The sequence below is a fragment of the Sipha flava genome, unplaced genomic scaffold, assembly GCF_003268045.1.
Source record: "Sipha flava isolate LNK unplaced genomic scaffold, YSA_version1 110_pilon_pilon, whole genome shotgun sequence".
NCBI classification, from domain to species: Eukaryota; Metazoa; Arthropoda; class Insecta; order Hemiptera; family Aphididae; genus Sipha; species Sipha flava.
The window spans coordinates 431,926-452,397 of NW_020271727.1; positions in this window are offsets into that span (position 1 = coordinate 431,926).

Here is a 20,472-nt window from a genome sequence, read left to right on the forward strand (position 1 = left end):
AATTTTTTTTTTTTACCCTGTGTTACACCTTTTCGTCTGAAACCCGTGAGTCTTGAGAGCAATTAAACGATTTCGAAAACTTATGAAAATAAGGCGTACACCGATGTCGATAAAAAAAATCGCAAGATCGATATCGATTTGCGAACGGACGCGCATACAACAATTATGATGTTAAAAAGGAAAAAAAAAGAAAATTGCGTAGCAATCGATACGACGCTCGTGCCCGGAAAACGACTGGAAATAATGGCGATAAAGTATCCTTCGTCGTTCGCCCCGTGGCGCGCGATAACGGGGATCCATCAGTCATCACAATATCAGCGACCACCTTGTAAAAACGTACAGGCCGTTGTGCCCCCTATGGCCAGTGGTAGTGTCGGCGGTGGGCGTGTTTGGTGTCAGTGGCGCAATCAGGATTTTTTTAAGGGTGGTAGGGGAAGTAAAAAAATATAATTATTTTAAAGAAGCTAACAAATTTAATTATAATTTTATTGTTTGATTAACGTAAATATTGTAATTATAATGTAAGATTGAACGATAATTAAATGTATTATGTAAAAGGTATATGTACAGGTTTATAAATTGAAATCTAAGCAATGTTTTGTACAGCTTTAATGTTGTATTACTTCTTCGAGTGCTGCACTGACTTCGTAGCGGACGTCGAGAGTAGCTAACCCGTTGAGTCTTCTTTCCAATGTGGGAATTCTTAAATCAACTATTCAATTTCGTCAAACATTTTTATTATTTTAGGAAGACACGACACGACACGGTTCAAGGGGGATCTGGACCCGGGTACCTCCCACCCCCGGTTGGTTAGCGCGAGAAGGGCGGCGCACACCGGACGTGCACCCTTAAAGCGCGTCGTGACGCGTTGCGAACCGGTAGGGTGAGGGCGAATGTTTCGCGGGCCCGCGAGCCGTCCCGACGGATCCGTGCGCCCCTAACGTTGTCCGTCGTCCAGTTACGCCCAACAGGTACGCGCCGCGTCCGAGACGAGTGCGACGCAATTGTTGTTTGGCCGTACGAGAAACGACACGGTACAGGCACGTGCAGTAATTCGCCCGCAGTAGGTGCGCACCGAGTGAAATGGGGGAGGAGTTGAACGACGGTGGCGGACGCGGTGCTCGGGAAAAACACTTTCACCGACTCGAGGCGCGATTGGATTACGTCGTCCGGGTACGCTGTCTCGCGCGCCCGCCCCTCCTCCGCCGTCCCGCGCTGCGCCCGCGACGTTTCTACGTTCACGTATACCCGTGGCACGGGCGCTACTGACTCGGCGACAGCGGCGGCGGCGGCGGCGTATTGTACGTGTTCCGAAGCCGCGTGACAGCCAGACGTCGCGGCACTGCCCGTTGTCAAACGCGCGCGATTTCGATCGCGAAACGCGTGCGGCGCGCATTTCATTTTTTATTTCATTATAGCCGCGCGCTCGCCAACCACGGGCGTATTTTATGGGGGTGGCGAAGAGGCGAATCCCTGAGTCCCCCCTGAATCCGTATTCAAGGAGTTGATTATGTGCGATATACACATTTCAAATTTTTTCAACGTGGATCATTTTATAACGAAATCGAATTACGCGCGGCTATGAACACCGTGAATCGTGCTTTTTGCCGGGTCCATTCTTAGAGGAAAATCAAATAAAACACAAGTGTAACTTTCAAAACCCATGTGTTAGAAAATAACTATACAAAAGTCGATTCGAAAGTGGATCCGGCATTAGATTAAAAAAAAAAAAAAAAAAAACCACAAATATTAATGATTCACCTGATTGGAATATTACCAAAAATTTTACTTGTAAATTTTGAGCCTGAATTTAAGAAAACATTTGATTTCCCCCCCCTTCCCTTGGAGTAAGATTATATACGCCCTTGCGGTCGCCAACCATGGTGGTCTCTTTCTCTCATCGTCTTTCGATCGTTCAATCCTTTTTCCTGGTAGCCAAAACGTTTGAATTTTTAAATGTATTTCAAGCAAACGCATAGGTATATCATACATGAGAACATCGGATTGTAATATACCTTAAAAAATGTATTATTCTACTTATAGTAATAAAATATTATATTAAAATTTTAAAACAACAATGTATAATTATGTAAAATGTTCTAGTTTTCATGATTTACTTTCTTTTTCTGCTTATCGTTTTATACATCTATATATTATTCGTTATCGGTTATTCAATAAAAAATTGATTATATTTAAGACTCTTTTTTACGAAAACAAACACATTTTAAGCACAGCAATCGTATTTAAATTCCTGGTGCTAATTTTGAATAAGGTGAGTAGGAAATTTGTATTTATTATTAATTGAGCAGGGACTTAAACGAATAAGATGTATTTTTTAATTTAATTTTTTTTGAGTAGGAATTAACGTATATGTACCTAAGACGTATATAAGTTTTCACATGGCAGGTAAAAATTACCCGTTAGAGGAGAGGACTTTGACCGGGCGGATTCTTTTTCGACGAACGCCACCATCGTGTTAAATATTATTTTTCGTAGCTCTTGGTTTTGTCACACTTTATCGATTCAAAACACATAAGAACTTAAAATAATTCATAATATAATTATATAGTATCACCATTTTGCTTAAAATATTATAAAATCAATGGTATTTCATAGGCTTCCCTTGCCGAAAAAACAGAAAAATTTCTTTAAAACAATTTTCCTATCTTGGGGTTTTTACTTTAATGCAATAATCAATTACTATTTTCACGATTTTAATCATAAAAATATAAGCTATAATAGACCTAAAATTCAGAATATTTGCAATAAATGTAATAGAATTTTTTTTTACTTTTATGTTGCAAAGGTTTCAAGCAACCTAACGCTACTTCATAGACTGTATACACAATATACACTGAAACTCGTCTGAGATGACTTTTATTGGCTTCAGTAACAATTTTTTATTTTTAAAAGTTATTTTGATGTGTGGGGATAGGTTGACGATTTTGATAATTTATTAGGGTACCGTGGATATAGATTTAAGTATATACGTTTTCGATTTAAACTGGTTCCTACAACATCCCCGAAATATTATTTTGTGGTTTATTTCATAATGTTGTGTAATGTTAAAATATGTAATATACGAGTACATACCAAGTTGAATGAAAATTAATGTAGATAAAATATAATTATATGAAAAACTCAATTATAATTATCATATTATAACACATTAATATTTACTTATAGAATATCGATTTTTCGTTATTATAAAATTAATATTATAAATATACTTAAGTTCTCAACTATAGTAAAAAGATGAAACTACATTTTAATAATAAAAAAATAAAAATTGTTCATAACATTTTTATTAACTGATCTTAAAAGTTCAGACAAATTTCACATAACGAGTATATTTTAACACGTAGATTATTTTTCAATCAATTCATAACGGTTCTTTAATAATAATTTTTCGGGTACATGTTAACTTTTGTTGCATGGGTATATTTTATAATATACTTTGATGTTAACTTGTAGCAGTTTCAGTTAAAAATAAATCCCATATATTCATGTATACAAATTAATATTAAGATTTATTAAAAGTCGGAAATTATGTTATACACAAAACTGATAATAACAATTGACCATTATGATAACATGGTTGTGAACTTGCATACTGGTTAGGTTAGTTTAGGTTAGTTTTAGAAATTCGTGGCATAAAAATTAACAACAGCTGGTATTATTTAAACATTTTTTTTTCAACCAAATTAACTTGCATCAAATTTTAAGTGTTTATATAACATAGATTACAGAATAAGTGAAATTATGTGGGTAAAAATTGTTTGAATATTTGAAGAAAAAAAATGATCCTCTCCAACGATTACCAACGCATTTTTTTTTATTTATTTTTTTTTTTTAATCCGAGAGCTTGATGTTTCCGTTCTTTTCTTACAAATTGCCTTAAATATTGTATTATTATACTTATATATTTTCTTGTTTTCGTTGTTCCTGCACTCCGGTGCTATTATTCCTATTATTATTTTTTGGTATGTGACACATGACAGCTAGACATTGAGGCACTGTCGGTTGTTAAAAATACAGCATGGAATATTTTATCGAGATAATAATAATATATATATATATATATACATACCAATCATAGCCACCGTTGGTTCAGCCAAGGACAGCTCTCACTCCTTTTTTCTCGTTCGCGCGCTGGAAATGTTTTTTTTTTTTTTTTATTCGCCCCATTCGTTGTCGTATTGCATATTGCACCGAATAGCTGTTCTCCCTCGGCACGAATTGCCGCGGCGTGTTTATTTTTTTTTTTAATCAATTACGCAAATAAAAAAAAAAAAAAACTAAGTTGATATCGAAATATTTTAAACAGTATACTATATTATAATATATAATATTTATACAGATATATAATTGGTGTGATATCAGTGGCCTATTTACAGATGAGGCAAAGGGGAAACGTTGGGTGGTACTTTTTGAGGTTAATACAAATATATAACTTCCTAAATAAAAAAATTAACCTTTTAACTTTTAAAAGTACATCTTGTTCAACACACAAAGCTGTTTTTTTTACAATCTAATGTTCATTTATCGTTATGGTGGTAGCGAACCTAATCTCCACTTTTTGTCATTAGCTCATTTCGACCCCTTTTATCTATTCTCTAATGTTATTGTACTACACCTAAATTCAGGATTTTACTGGTTAATATTTAGTTTATCTTTTATTTTTTCTATTTTTCTATTTCATTATTATTGTTTATTTTATAAAGTTCAAGCATGAATATTTTTTTAAATTTATGAAATTTAAAAGAACAATCGTAAAAGAACTAGCCATTTTCACTGATAGCTAAATTTAACTAAATAATAATATATATATTTTTGTGTTATAATGCCAGCTAATTTGTCTTGGATTTGTGTTCATTTACATTAAGGTACTTAATCTAGCTTAATTAAACACCTACATAAAGAAGAACAAATTAATGTTTTAAAAATTTCGTCAATACAAAACCTCATACAGAGGTGTCGAGCAGTAATAAAATATAAAGGAAATAGTATTGCAAAAACTCCATTCTCTCCATTGCTGGTTCAAAACTTAAAATAAAAACAAATAAAATCAATATATACGTAAAGAGAAATAGTGTTTTTGATTACTTTCGCCACTGTAAAATGTGAATATTAAGATATGGAACGTTAAATTCGTCAATACATATAAGTATAGATAAAGCTATCTAGGTTAAGCTACATCTATAGAAACATAAAAGGTTTTGGAAAGTTAAGGTTTAATTTAAAATACGGTTAATATTATAAAAGTAATTTGACAATAACTCGCTCGGTTACTAGTTATAAGATAACGATAAATTGATAAAATATATTGTACATTACAATGAATACGTTCTTACTAATACATACTATCGAATTTTATCTAATTATAAGTTCAAGTTTATGAAATTAAACCAGTAAATATTGATCGCAGTAAATTATTTTATTTATGTAGATTCGTATTTAATAGATATAATGATACTTTAATGTTGTAAAAAAACCACTTTAAAAATCAAGTTGAGGCGAATTATAAGTAATTAATTGATTCTTTAATGCTTTGCGTTTAGTGTTGTGATAAAAACGAGGTTATTGGTGAAAAAAACAAGCACACCATGAAAAAATATTTTGCTCAACCCCAAGGATATTAATAATCACTAATTATTATGTAGGACATGAGTACGTCTTCGGAACGATTCGACGAAATTATAAACGGTAATATTAATTTTGTCTCATAATTATAATAACGTATAATAATAATAACAATAATTATTATTTTTTTAAATTTAAGCAGTTACAAATAAAAATAGTACGATAAAAATTTTTTTTCTCTCCGAACCTCGTTTATCTAATTTTTTAATCTTCCGATCGCTAACGGAATAATAATTTATTACTTGCCCGGTCTAGCGTATCTTCGACGAATCGTGTACACGTATGTATCAAAATTCCATTGGAGATATTTTTTTATCGCCAAGTAGATAATATACGATGTGTTAACGCAATTCGATATTTCACAACTATATAAATATGTACATGTGCGTGTGTACCTACCACAGAACTTCGTATAATTTTTACGTTCGGTAGTACAGGCGATTTATTATTATTATTACCATTATTACAATGGCTGTCGAGTTGTCCCAAGGTTAGTGGGTTCATCGGGCGTAACGGGCGTAGGTATGTATAAGTATCATACGGCATATACATGTACACGTTACCACCCAGCCAACTATGATATTTCGGTTCACGAGACACGGCGGCCTCGGTATTATCTATCCGAAAACCAAGGACTACTGATAATGGCTGGTCTACATTCCACTGGTTGGCTCCATTTTTCTATTTTATACGCAAATATAAAAACCCGTAAATATGCGATTCGTACATTCGCGTACGTGCACGTGCGCACTTGCAATAGTACCTACATAAACTTTTCTATAAAATATAGAAACATATATTATACGCATAAACGAATGTGTGCAAGGGTGTATTTCTGGGGAGGGAGGTAGCGGCGATGGGGCGATCGCCCCTTCCATAAGCTTAGGTTTTTATATTTATTACTTAAATATTTTCGTAATACACGACGTACTTATGATACACAAAGCCTACACCGAATATAATAATTTAAAATGTTAGAATACGGTTACACTGCAACACTGTTTATCGCACACGGACAGTGAGAAGTCTATGGTTTATTATCACGATTAAGAAATATCGCGATTAGTGGTTATTGGTTTATCATACAGTTTATATTTTTCGTTTATCATTTGGTTGACGGTTGTGTATTACACTGAAGTTAAAGGATAATTAATATAAACTAAAAAGTTTTTAATGAATGTTGAATGAATGAATGTACGTTTTTAAAATTAATAAACGAAAACAGTCAACGCTCTTAGAGTTTTGTAATAAAAAAAAGGATAATAATCAAAGTTGCTTCCCTTCCCCATGAAAACAGGATCAGAGACGCCCTTGGATGTGTGTGAGTTATATATTTATATTATATGATATAGGCGCACTTATACGTTGGTAAATATCAGCTCTATATAAGTGAAAACATTAAGACAGTGATGAATGCGTATAGTGTATACCTTATTATAAATAGTAAATACATATATGGTTCATATACATTGTATTCAAACATGAATATAATGTCTGTGTTTGAGCTACTGCAGTAAACGCATGAGGTTACGGACCAATGGTTGTATCGGTTAAAAAAAAAAAAACTTATGTATATATACATAATTAGGAAAAAATATTTCAGAAATACAATCGAGATTTGCCAATTCATGCTTTGTACTTAGCATATATAGACAGCTACAGTGTATGGTACATGTGTACTATATGAAGAACAATCTTATGAAAAAAAGTCGTGTAGAGTTGTTAGCAAACTCATAAATAAGAAAAAAACTACGAAATAAAACGAATACCGAATGCATGAGGTATAAATATAATAATTATTTATGATAAAAAAAAGATGGTTAAATGTTGGTAATGTATATCATCTATTACCGCAATAAATCCGAATAAGTTATGACGATAACAGACTCTTCAATAAAATAAGCATTATCAATTTATTAAGGGATTTGAAAATATTGTTATACTCATAAAAACTTGAAAGTGTTCAAAATGTCCAAGTTAATTTTGATAGCAGGTAACAGTTACTATACCTATGCATTATTTAGGGTCACTAAGTAATGCGAGTAATGAAAATTCCAAATAGCTTACAAATGGTAGTTAGTTTAGTTTTTTTAAGTTAATTTCTTATTGGCGTAGGCGTATGTTATAGACTACAGTATATTAGTCACATTTATAATTTTACAATTACAATTATTCAAATATAGCCCGCATGAGGTAGGTTAGGTATATTTAGATTGCCCGTATAGATGTGGTTATTATATAATAAAAAGAGGGTTTGATATAAATTATTGCAATTGCATTCATCGTTGATAGATTTTTCAAACTTAATCTTGTGACAGTTGTGTAATTATTTATTTCAAGCCCCTCCTTCATCCGCCATTGAAAATCTTACATACGCTACTCTACACTGTATATATTATATAAATAAATTATTGCAATTGCATATATTGATATTAGAATACAATATTGTTCATATTGTTCAAAATACAATACAAAACAACAGTGAATAAATGCACATAAATCTTTAAATGCTATAATATACTGCAGTATGATTATCTAATGTCACGCATTTAATGTACTCATTTTGTGTACGTGATTCGCATATATTGTACATTTAACTACATACGACTAAAATACTAATGTATCACAAACCTTAAACTATATATACATAAATTAAGAAATTTAATTAATTTAACGACTTAATTAGTTCATATGTTATACAATAATTATTATAATTTTTTTTAAAAACTTTATTTAAAATAATTCAATAGGTACAATACAATATACAATGTAAATACTGTACATTTTTTACACAATAAGATAATTAATTGATATGATATGATGTAGCAATACAATAATATTAATTTATAAGACACAGAAACAAGCCAGAAAGGATGTCATCATAGGAACCTAATATATTGAGATGAGTGGGTTGGAACGGAGAGATAATCTAGAGTGGAATATTTTGTAGTGTGCTATGGTAAAACTATCGAATATAATAAATTGAAAATGAATCGTTATTCTACGAATATATATTCATCGAGTGCTTTGTATATGAATATTCCATTACGGACGAGGACTGAAAAACAATATTATTAGTAAAGATAACTTATATATGTTCAGTAACCACTTGGAAAAACTAATGTTCGTATCACACGTAGATTTAAAATGAACTGATTTTTTTTTCTTACAGGTGGTTTTCATTCTCACGAGAAACAGGAAATATGTATTCGGCAATTAAATTGTCCGTTTATCTTTTCGGTAGATTACCCACACGACTTCCGCACAGCGTTATTGGTTTTAGTTGTTGTTGCCGAGGTTATAATAACATGAATGGATTAGAGATTTAAATCACGTACTTTGAGAAGATTGTCTTTTTAGAATTTCTCATTAATAATTAATTTTTTTATTTTTAATCTAGAATTTATACGATCTATACAAAATATATATATATATATATATATATATATATATATATACAATAAGCATAATGGATAATTTTAGCTAAGCTCAGTGGTTTGAGTGACTTGAGGAAGAACCGACCAGCAAAGGTACTTTGGCGTGAATTATCAAAAATCAATTTCTAGATATTTATTTAAATAATTATATGTAATTATTTAGTTTATAAGGTCACGAGGCTATTTCCGCTTGAGTCTTTTGGAAGGGTTTCCGAGAATAGAGATTTGTAGTAAATTTTTGACGTGGAGGTTAACGTAATTTTGAAGGTGATTTTTAAATTTGGAGTAGTACAGCTTGGCCGTTTTACTCAGTAATAATGAATAAATTAAAAAATCTCGCACTAGAAAAACAGTGAAAACTTGTGAAAAATGGTAAATAAAATAAGTATTTGCATTATCTGCCATAACCAATTAGTGTTGATTGTTGTAACGATAATTTAACATAAAATCAAAATATGTACCGTGCGTTCAACAATTTAGAGAATACTGAATTTCTCGGCCAGATTATGTCAGAATAAATCAAATTTTTTTTTACAAGCTAGTGGTACGTATATGAATACACATTTTCAGATAAATTTCAAATTTTTAACCCTCTCGGTACGTGCATGTACAATGCAACTTATTTTTTTTGAATAGTAACTGGTATTTTTGATACCAAATTCGGATAGATTGAACTTTTTTAAGTCATTTTGACCAATTAACCATGGTTCTAAAATCAAAATTGACTGAATAAGAGCTATTTAAATTTTAATAAATAATACATTTTTACTATTAATTATAAAATACATAAAACTATGTAATCAATTTTAATTAAATAATTGTATATCCATATTATGTTAATCTTGTGTATAAAACGTATAAAAAAAATACGTAAAAATATTCAAAAAGTAACCAATAATAAATAATTATATATGGTTTTATGCATTTTATAATGAATTGCAAAAATGTGTTATTTATTAAAATTTAAATAGCTCTTATTCAGTCAATTTTGGTTTTAGAGTTATGGTTAATTGGTCAAAATAACTTAAAGAAATTCAGTCTATCCGAATTTGGTATCAAAAATACCGGTTGCTATTAAAAAAAAAAAATTATTTGCATTGCGCATGCGCGTACCGAGGGGGTTAAAAATTTGGAATTTATCTGAAAATGTGTATTTATATACCACTAACTTGTAAAAAAAAAAAAAAATACGTATATTCCAACATAATTCGGTCGAGAAATTCGGTGTTCCCTAAATTGGTGAACACACGGTATAATAACCGAAATAAGATTATTTACAAATGTCCAGACCATGAGTATACCGTGAACGAATAGATACACAAAAAATCGCAATGACTGATATAGTAATAAATAACTGCATAATGAGTATAGCACAGTACTCATCGTTACCAGATTATACTTTTTGATGACCGTTATAGCTCACGTAGATATTTTATAAAAATCTCAATGTTTTAACACGATTTGTCGAAATTTATTTAATATTTTTCTTAGCACACGTATTGTGGGAACACCTATGCTTAGCAGTGTTTTCGTACGATTTGGTGCTTAACCGATTTACAAAAAAATTTATTCCGCCGCGGTAGTAAATTAAATATACTTATATAGTACAATAATTGATTACAAGAACAACATGTAACAGTACTTAACTGAATAATGTCACCATAAATATTACACGGTATTAATTATCTACAGAAAAATGTATTTTATGTAATTTATAGAATCGACAAATTATTTATGCGTGTCGAAATGTTCCAGATGGACCATTCAATACGTCATCATCACTGATTTTCGATACGCTAATACACGTGTCAATTTCACTGTTTCGTTTCTTTGGACAGCTATGCGTTATTGATTATGACGTTATGGTTTGTAATAGTTAACGATCGATATCTTTGTAGAATTAATATTTTAATACTGGATCGGGAAAGATAATTTTTTTTATCTTTATTTCGCCGCCAGAGGACTGTGATTTTAATCGTTTATTTGTTCAAAACCAAAAATAAATATTAATTAAACTAAAAGGTTAGAACAAATAATGAAATAAAAACCATTTCATGAAACCAATAATATTTGTATGGCCAAAAAATTATTCAGCTAAACATTTTTCAATTAAGTTTGAAAATTTATGTTATGATGATTTATTATAATGACGTATTATATACAACAAATCATTTTCATGCGATCGGTGATATGAAATCGTCAATAACCAGTTCATTAAAATTAAATACGTTCAACAAATGTGTCAAACGATATATTTCATTGCCATCTATATTATCTATTACTTCCGATAACATTCCTCCGGGATGGTCGAATTGCACTTGTGTTGAAAAAAGGTAATGGTCGAACTGCATTCGTTCAAAAAGAAGTTTGAGTTAGATTAATTAGAGTTAGTTAAGGTGGGTTTTCACTAGTAATCACAACTGTGTCGTTGAATATAACTGAACATATTTCGTGTACAAGACTTGTATACGAAAAATGTTATGTTTCCATTATACACATCTTTAAAATAAATCTCTTTTATAAAAACGTTAAAAATATTACAAATCTCACGTTCACGAAAGCCACGGTACAATTACTTATGGATATTTATATTTTAATGCAGAATACCTTTAACAACAAGGTAATGAAAAATAAATGATATTGAAAAATATATTAACTTATATGCTCAAAAGTGTATTACCAAGTTGGAGTTTTTAAATTCAGTTTGTTATTATTGCAAAAAATGATTGAAATGAGTTGAAAAAAAATTAAACGATAATAATATTTGACGATTTAATTAATTCATTTTAAGATTTTATAATATCTTAACATTATTGTATGTATAAAAAATCATTTTTAACCACGACAATGATTAAAATCATTAGCAATCCTAAGTCTATAAGAAGAAAGGAAAATCAGTCTTTTATAAACATTTAACCTCTTCAAATGCATGATATTTTTGTTAAAATCATTTTTTTCAACCAGAGTGCAGTTCGGCCATTACCTTTTTTTCCACCCAAGCGCAATTCCACTAAAATAACTGCAATTCTACTACACCCTATTCCGATATTATACTGGCGGGCTAGAAATCTATAATCATACAATATATTATAAGCGCATTCAAAATAAAATTTACTTAATTTATTTTGTCATCTACAAAGTTAAAACGCCGGCAGCTTAATTATATTTTTTAAATTCCTAAATCACATACGTTCAGTTTATTTATAGGCACGTATTATTATTATAAGAAATTTACACGCACGTAACATCTACGTTTATACGGTTCGCTTTCGAAAATAGGTCTCAGTGTGAGATTAAAACTTCAATTGTTCGTCGCAACGATAATGCCTTATTTATCTTTATCGTTCACATATGCGTAACGCAAATGTATACAGTTCGAGCAATTTACAAAGTATATGTTTCGCGCTGTAGACGTGCGACAAACAAAAAAGGGTGATATATAGAAGAAACGGGTGTTTTCATTATATTAACGATGCAGATTTTCATAATTTTCCTCGTGTTTTGTTAACATTTGAAATTTCAAATGCTTATAAAAAAGGATAGAACCTATTCATTTCCAAAACTTTTAAATTGAAGTAACCACCAACTTAAGAGGAGTTTTATGAATTAGATTAGAGTGTTAAAACCAAAAATTAAAAATGTTATTAAACTTTTTATTTCCTGAATTCCATTGTACCTACAACTTGCATTTATATTCTCGCATCTGTAATGCTAACTGTTCATTCGATCAAGCGATATAGAACTTTTACGATAAATATAATTTTTTTTTTTTTTATAACTGTACTCGTAAAACCATCGTCTAAGTTTACTTATTGAAGGTGAACCATATACAGCAAGGCTGGGTAAGTTAATGATATTTTTTAATTCAGTTAAGTTATAATTAATTTAGTTCATGTTCAATTAAGTTAACAATTAAGTTAATTCATATAAGAATTACACGAATGAAGTTAAAAATTATTAAAAAATATCGATAACTTAACTTTAATTAATAAGTTAATTAATTAGAAAAAAAATGTATTTACATTAAGCGATGATGTGAGTGATATATATATATATATAGTACAATAATTCTTAACTAACATAAATGATAATGAAAATGCATGAAAATCTTATTTAAAAGTATTTTCTATTTAACCTTAATTAGAGAAGACTAATATACATTTCTTCCTTGGGATTGTTCTTAACACTCAAATATTAGATTTACAGTAATTTATGTATGTTTTTTTTTTTATTAATTTTTCATACAAATTACATATGATAAATATAATTGAAAAAAGTATTCTTTTAAATGTTCAATAGCAGTATGAAAACTAAAATTAATTTCTGCAGCTGAAAGTGTAACTATAAAATTATTCAGACAATAAATGTATACAGTTGGTACAAAACATTAAAATAAATATATAATATTATTTAACTTTATTGAAATCAAAACAAATGAAACAATACAATGGACATGGTTAATTAAAATACCTATTGAATCTCGATAAAAGAGTCATCACAAAATGTTGATCAGCTATTGAATTTCTTCTCTTATTCAATAATATTTAATGATATCGATCTTATTTAATAATGTCATTGATTATGAACCAATTCCAATAATAATTGTATTCTATAATCATTGATAATATGTACCTATTTACGCAATATATATTTACGGCCACTTTTCATGACAATGGTAATGTGATTCATGGGTGGCATAGTTATTTATACTCAATAGTCTTAAGACGGTTGACTACTTTTCGAAATTTTTATTTTTATATTGTTCTAAATTCCACGAACTTGTTATGGATCGCGGTATTTTACAACAATATTTTTCTGGTCTTGAATATCAAAATTAACTTGATTGATATAAAAAAAAAAATAATACGTCAATTTCAAGTTAATCTGTAAGTAAACAAATTAAGTTATTAAGTTAAATTAACTCAACTTTTAACTTATTAACTCATCAATACCTCAGTAGCGGAATTAGCCTTTTGGCCCCCCTATCACTCTACTACCACTCTACCCACTCTACTAAGGAAACAACAATATTTGGTCTAAACCCTTCTCTTCAAACTCTATTCAGTTTTTTTTATAAAAAAAAAATAATATATAAATATATATATATATATATATATATATATATAAAATATAAAATCTTTAAAATAAAAAACTTCTAAAAATAAAATATTTCATGTCTATTATTTTACTTCAGATACCATTATTACCAGTACAAATAAACAATGCTTATACAATCACATAACTGAAATATAAATAGTCAGATATGAAAATACCTATACTCGGATAGTCGAATGTTCCAAATAAGTACATAGGTACTAATAAGTTATTAATAATAACCATTAAGTTACTGTAATTATTTTATTACAAATGAAATATTTTCAAATTGCAATAATAATTGTAATATTCTTACTATAGCCTATAGGTACGCATCATACAATGTATATATTAATATATTATTATAACTTTTTAAAATTATTTTTATTCGCATTTATATGACAAATATAAAAAAAATGTTTTAAAATAAACATATCTAATTAGTCAATAATAACACTCAATTGAATGAAAAAAAAAAAATCCGCCCACCCAAAAAAGCCGCCCTAGGCTATAAGCCTTTTAGCCTGCCTCCTAATTCGTCACTGCAATACCCAGGCTTGATGTATAGTACCACAACCACTAAAGTGGCGTATTTGTAACTTTGTTTAAATTGACATTTATTATCGATCGATTAAAGTTTAAACATTAAACGATCGATTAAATATTATACATTTTAACAATAATATTTTTAATCGTAATGATTTCTAAATTGAAAATACGCTTGATGAAATAAATTATTCGGAGGCCTAACCTACGTACAAACACAAATGCGCTACTCGTAAAAGTCGATTTAAAACAGTATATACGTATATGCCTGTCTGGACGGAATCCTACGTGTATAATGAACAGGATCGGGTTGCGGTGTCCGCAATGTCGTTTAATTAACTTTCCGGAGGCATCGGTAGGTAAACACCGTACGTAATCGAGACTTTTTACTATCATATTATTATTATTTTTTTATTATTTCACATTGTTGTTCTTTCCCCGGCCAACCTCGCGTACCACAACCGCCGAACGCCAGACGACGCGCTCCTGAGCGGGTATTTTATCGTTATTATTATTACGTATTATACAAGCGTACGGGCACAATAAAGAAGTTCGGGGTGGAATGTGTGTGTGCATGTGTGTACAATATTATGTGTCCGCGTCTGTCTCGAATGTACGCGCGCTTATAACGTCCCCAGTGTGCATCACACACACACACGTATAATATCGACAGCTCAGCGTGTGACTATAACAACGATGACGATAATAATAATAATAATACTAATAATAATAGTAGTAGTAGTGGTGGTGTAGTGTACGGGTGTAAATGAAACAGGAGCACCCGGGTAATTACACGGCAAAATTACCTGCTGACTACTGTACGGCATACACTACATGTACGACCCGTGTATTGTGTTCACACACACGCACACAGACAACGCATCTACGGTGTGTGTATTCAAACGTGTACATAATATATGTAATATACATGTATGAAGTCCTATGTATACTCTTCCACCGCCCCAGAACGTGTGTTTCTCAACGAAATTGTTTCAGCTTGTTGCAGCAGCAGCAGCAGCGATCGGAGTCCCTCGTCATTGTCTGTTACAAATGTGTTAAAAGAACATTATTATTATTATTATTATTATTATTATTGTGTTCGAGATGAATTTTATACACATTCTATACACACACACACACACACACACGCGCGCGCGCGCGCGCAGAGTTCTATTATATTTATTATTATTATTGTTGTTGTTATTTTTTTTTTATTATTATTATTTTTTTTTTTTTTGACTCCCTCTACATATGTCTCTACGTGTATAATACACTGGCTACTACTGACTCTTTGGTGTGCGCCCAACGGCCCACCTCGTGTTTGTAGACTTACATCTGTAATAACGTTATTGACGTTGTAACAATAAATCGCGCACACATATCTAAACATATTTATTGTATCGTGCCACGTCCGCAGTGGTTCGTCGGATGACTGCGGTGGTCGCTATTTTCGCCGTTTTAAAACTATTCTTATCGCATCTCAAAAGCTCAATAGTTAATACTGTCGGCGCACGTCGCACGGCACGGAGATTTTTTTTTTTTTTTTTTTATCGAACAACAATGTGGTTCGCAGTTGCAGTGTATATTTTCCAAATTACAAATAAAAATATCAATAATAATTTTGTTATTAAAGTCGACGATTTGATGGCATTTTTTAGTGCATATTTTAAACGTGATTTTTTCAGGGAATTTAAATGTATTTTTTAAAGGCTTCCGATAAAAATCCATGCACAGCTCTAGTGTCAATAAGTTATGTGTTTAACGAAAAGTGTTTTATCAATAACTATCCGAAATTAAATAAAACAACATTTTCACTAAGTTTATTTGACAACTGTAGAGATTACCGCTAAATTTACTAAATTTATTTACAAAATTATTAGCTCTAATCAATTAATTGCATAAAACGTTCGTATATTAAAAAAAAAATATTGTTATATATGATGTAAGTTATTTATATTAGGTATCAAAAAAAATATTCTTTTCATACATTCCTACAAACATATTTCAAATATGTTTCATAACTAGTAGTAGTTTGAATAAAAATAACAATATTCATTTGATAAATCCTATTATTTTATTAACAACAGTTATAAAAAAGTAGGTAAAATTTAGTAAATAAGATTAATTATTTTAAGTATGAAATATAGAAAACGATTTCAGATTTTATTTGATACTGTTTAATTGTTGTGTATTCGTGCACTTTTAACAGATTCCAAGTGAATTATGTATATATTATATACTATAAGTAGCATACGTGGAGGGGGGACTAAGGGGCTGATCCTCCATATTTATTTTTATTTGTTTTATATTTTTTTGTGATTTAAAATAGTATCTTAAGACCATGATAATATGTATATATATATAGATAGGTAAACGTGTTCAACGGTTAATTCATGTACATATTTAGCTATTTTTTAAAATTTACAATTTTAGTCCATAAATTTCTATGATTAAAATTGAGCTGATGTCACAGTTGGTTATTCAACTATACCAGAGAAAACATTTTCAATATCAGACTTACTTAAGATCAATCATAACGGAGAAACGTTTTAATGGTATAGCTATGGAAAATATCAACAAAAAACAGAACTTACCGAGTTTGAAGTTCTACAACAATTTTCAAAAACCTCATTTGGGCTACTAAAATTATTAAACTGGACAAATTATGTATTTATTTTATTGCCATTATTTTCACGTTAGTTTTTTTTATATATTTTTCAATATTTGATCCATAATATAAGTAAGAACTAAGGAGACACGTTTATTTTTCAAATTTAATCTTGTGACAGTTGAGTAATTATTTATTTTCAATCCCCCTCCTCATTGAAAAATCATGCGTTCACTACTATATATTGTGTATATTATATGTTTTATTATGCATATAGTTATTCACAGTTTAACTTATTACCGCCAACGTAGGCAATTTATATCTAATTATATCTAATTAAAAAAAAATATATATATATATATATATGTTAACTATTCACGTTAAAATTAAATTGTATTATTCTAACTTACATTACATTACTTTACTTTCTCTTCAAATATATTACTTCTTATATATATACAAGACGAATTACGAAAAAGAAAAAGGAACAATGGGAACAACTAATTTAAAATATCTTTGTAATAATATTATAAACGTTTTTCCGGTTACAGTAATGTTTCAAAAATTACTTTTTGTAGCAAAATATTCAGTAAGAAAAATTTAAAACCACTTTTGCTATAACTATATATACGAGTGTATATACATTAAATCTTATATATAACTTAACTAGGTTTCTAAACGTTGTAGCGTACAATTTATATGAAACAAAAATGGCGTCGATATAGACCCGATACTGATGGATAATGTTGTCGATTTTTTTTAAAACTATCAAAAATGTAGGGAATGAAGTTAGGTTTTTCTCTAAAATTTATGAAAACGGAGATTTGTTATTTTTATAGTTAAATTAAAGAAGTAAGATATGATTTAATTACCATTTTATTACTCGGCCTGGTTCGTAAGCACATGCTTATATCATCCGCACAAACTCATAATCGACGAGTAGCGAAATTTGGATAATTTTTCAAGGAAGTGGGCAAAATCTGTAACTAGGTATTTTGACATGTTAACGTCAAAAAGTTCACTATTCTAAAAACATAAAATATTTTAATCGATATGAAACTCAACAACAAAATAATCTATAAAATATAATACTAATACATTTTGTTGATTATAATCGAAGATAATATGATAATATATTTTTATTATAATATATAGATGTTAGAAATGGTTTCTATTGTAATTACAAAATTGGGTACCATATTTGGCTGGAACGCAGGATAGATGAGTGGATGATAATAATTATATTTAACTTATAATCACGGATTCCACGAAACAATAAAAAAAATATAGTCTCGGAGGGGGGAGGTACCTACTGATCCTCTCCTAAAATACGCCACTACGATCAACTTACATTACAGTTATGTTGCACGCATATTGTAAAAATAATTCGTAACTTTTATACCCTTTGGAATTCTTCGTGCTATTAAGTTAGGAATCGTCAGAAGCTAACTTAAAACATGTTTTGGAAATCGTTGACAAATGTAAGTTCCGGCCAAGCGTATACATTATATATATATACACGGCGTATTGTAAGATTTTTTTTTCACCTATGCTATTTCACAATCCCGTTTCGCTCGTTGCACACGACGACGGTTATGGCACATTCCACGACGGCTGTCGATATCAACATATTCGTATATACGTATGTCGGAATTTCGAGCCGTGAATAATTTATCTATCGTCATAAATTTAATCGTTTGTTTTTCGTAATTCAAACCTATGTATTCGGTTGTTAAATAAATTACTAAGTTCTTCCCAATACGACACGATCGCACGAATAATAGAACGCCTTTCATTTGAGCGTGGTTTATTCATGTGAACACCTATTTTGTTCTGACACATCGTACGGGACAGCTTTTATCTACGATTTGGATTCGAAATCATAACATGAAACTCTAAAATCTAAAGTAAAACTGTAATACATTGTTTTACCGACGAAAAAGGCATGCTTAGAGCATTGTAGCTATGGTAGTGTTGAAAATATTTCTCATTCACGAGCGTCAAGTTTGGGTAAAACGGTTCCGTGACATAGGCTTCATCTAACATTGCGTATTTTTACGCTGTTGCTTTTCACTGTCGCGCCGGAGAAACGATATCAGTGTGTACAACTGTACGATACATTCAACAAGACAACAATGTAACCATAGACTCTTTACCCTAATTGCGCCTATGGTTACATTGTCCTCCTACCAAAACTTAAAATAACCTGTAGATTACCCCTACTCTTATATACTATGTTAATATATTTTGGATTCTGAGCCAAGTTGAATTTATTGCAATGTGTATTTTTTTTGTACGTGACACCATTGTGAGTCAGGTATGCTGCATGCGGTGATATTCCATGTATAACATGGAATAATTAATACGAGGGGACTAAATCGTGGTCCGGGGGGTCAAGCCTCCCCTAGTTGCGCCTATGAATGTAACGCAAACGATTCTATTTCTTCCGTAAACTCGTCCGGACGGTTGACGTCTTCCGAACGGTGTGGGTAGGATTCCGCGGCTGCCGTTTTGCTCAACCGAATCACGTGCACGTAAGAGCCGCACGAACCCACTGGTATCCGTCAGCCGCAGACGTCGTTCAAGTGACGTTGATCGTTGACAACGCGGACCGCACGGTCGGACCCGTCGCGCCAAAAAGATCGTCGGGAACAACCGCGACCGTGCGGGGGAACTCTTGAGTTGGGTCCCGAGATATTTGATTGCTTGAAAAAAAACACGAATTGAGCCCGCGGTGATATTTAATAATACTCGAATGCGGTCCATGGTCACGTTTGATGGTACGTGAATTGGGTGCACGGTTTTATTTTGCTGTTGTCTTAATTACCCAACTCAATTTTTTTAAATTTTTTCCGTAATTCAAACTATATAATTGTGAATATAATTGTAAAAAGTGATAAAAATAAAAATAAATTAAAATTTGATCTAAAACCAAGCCAATTCAATAATAATTGTTCACGCAAAAAAAAAAATTCTAATTGAATAATAATTTTTAATATTTTAATAATGTTTACATCAGACCTTTGTATAACAAAAAAACCAAATTTTTTGGAAGACTTTCTAGTCAACCTCCACGTGGTGTCTTCTAGGTATTGCTAATAGGCTGGACCCAACTCATGTACTCGATAAAATACGTTCGGATCC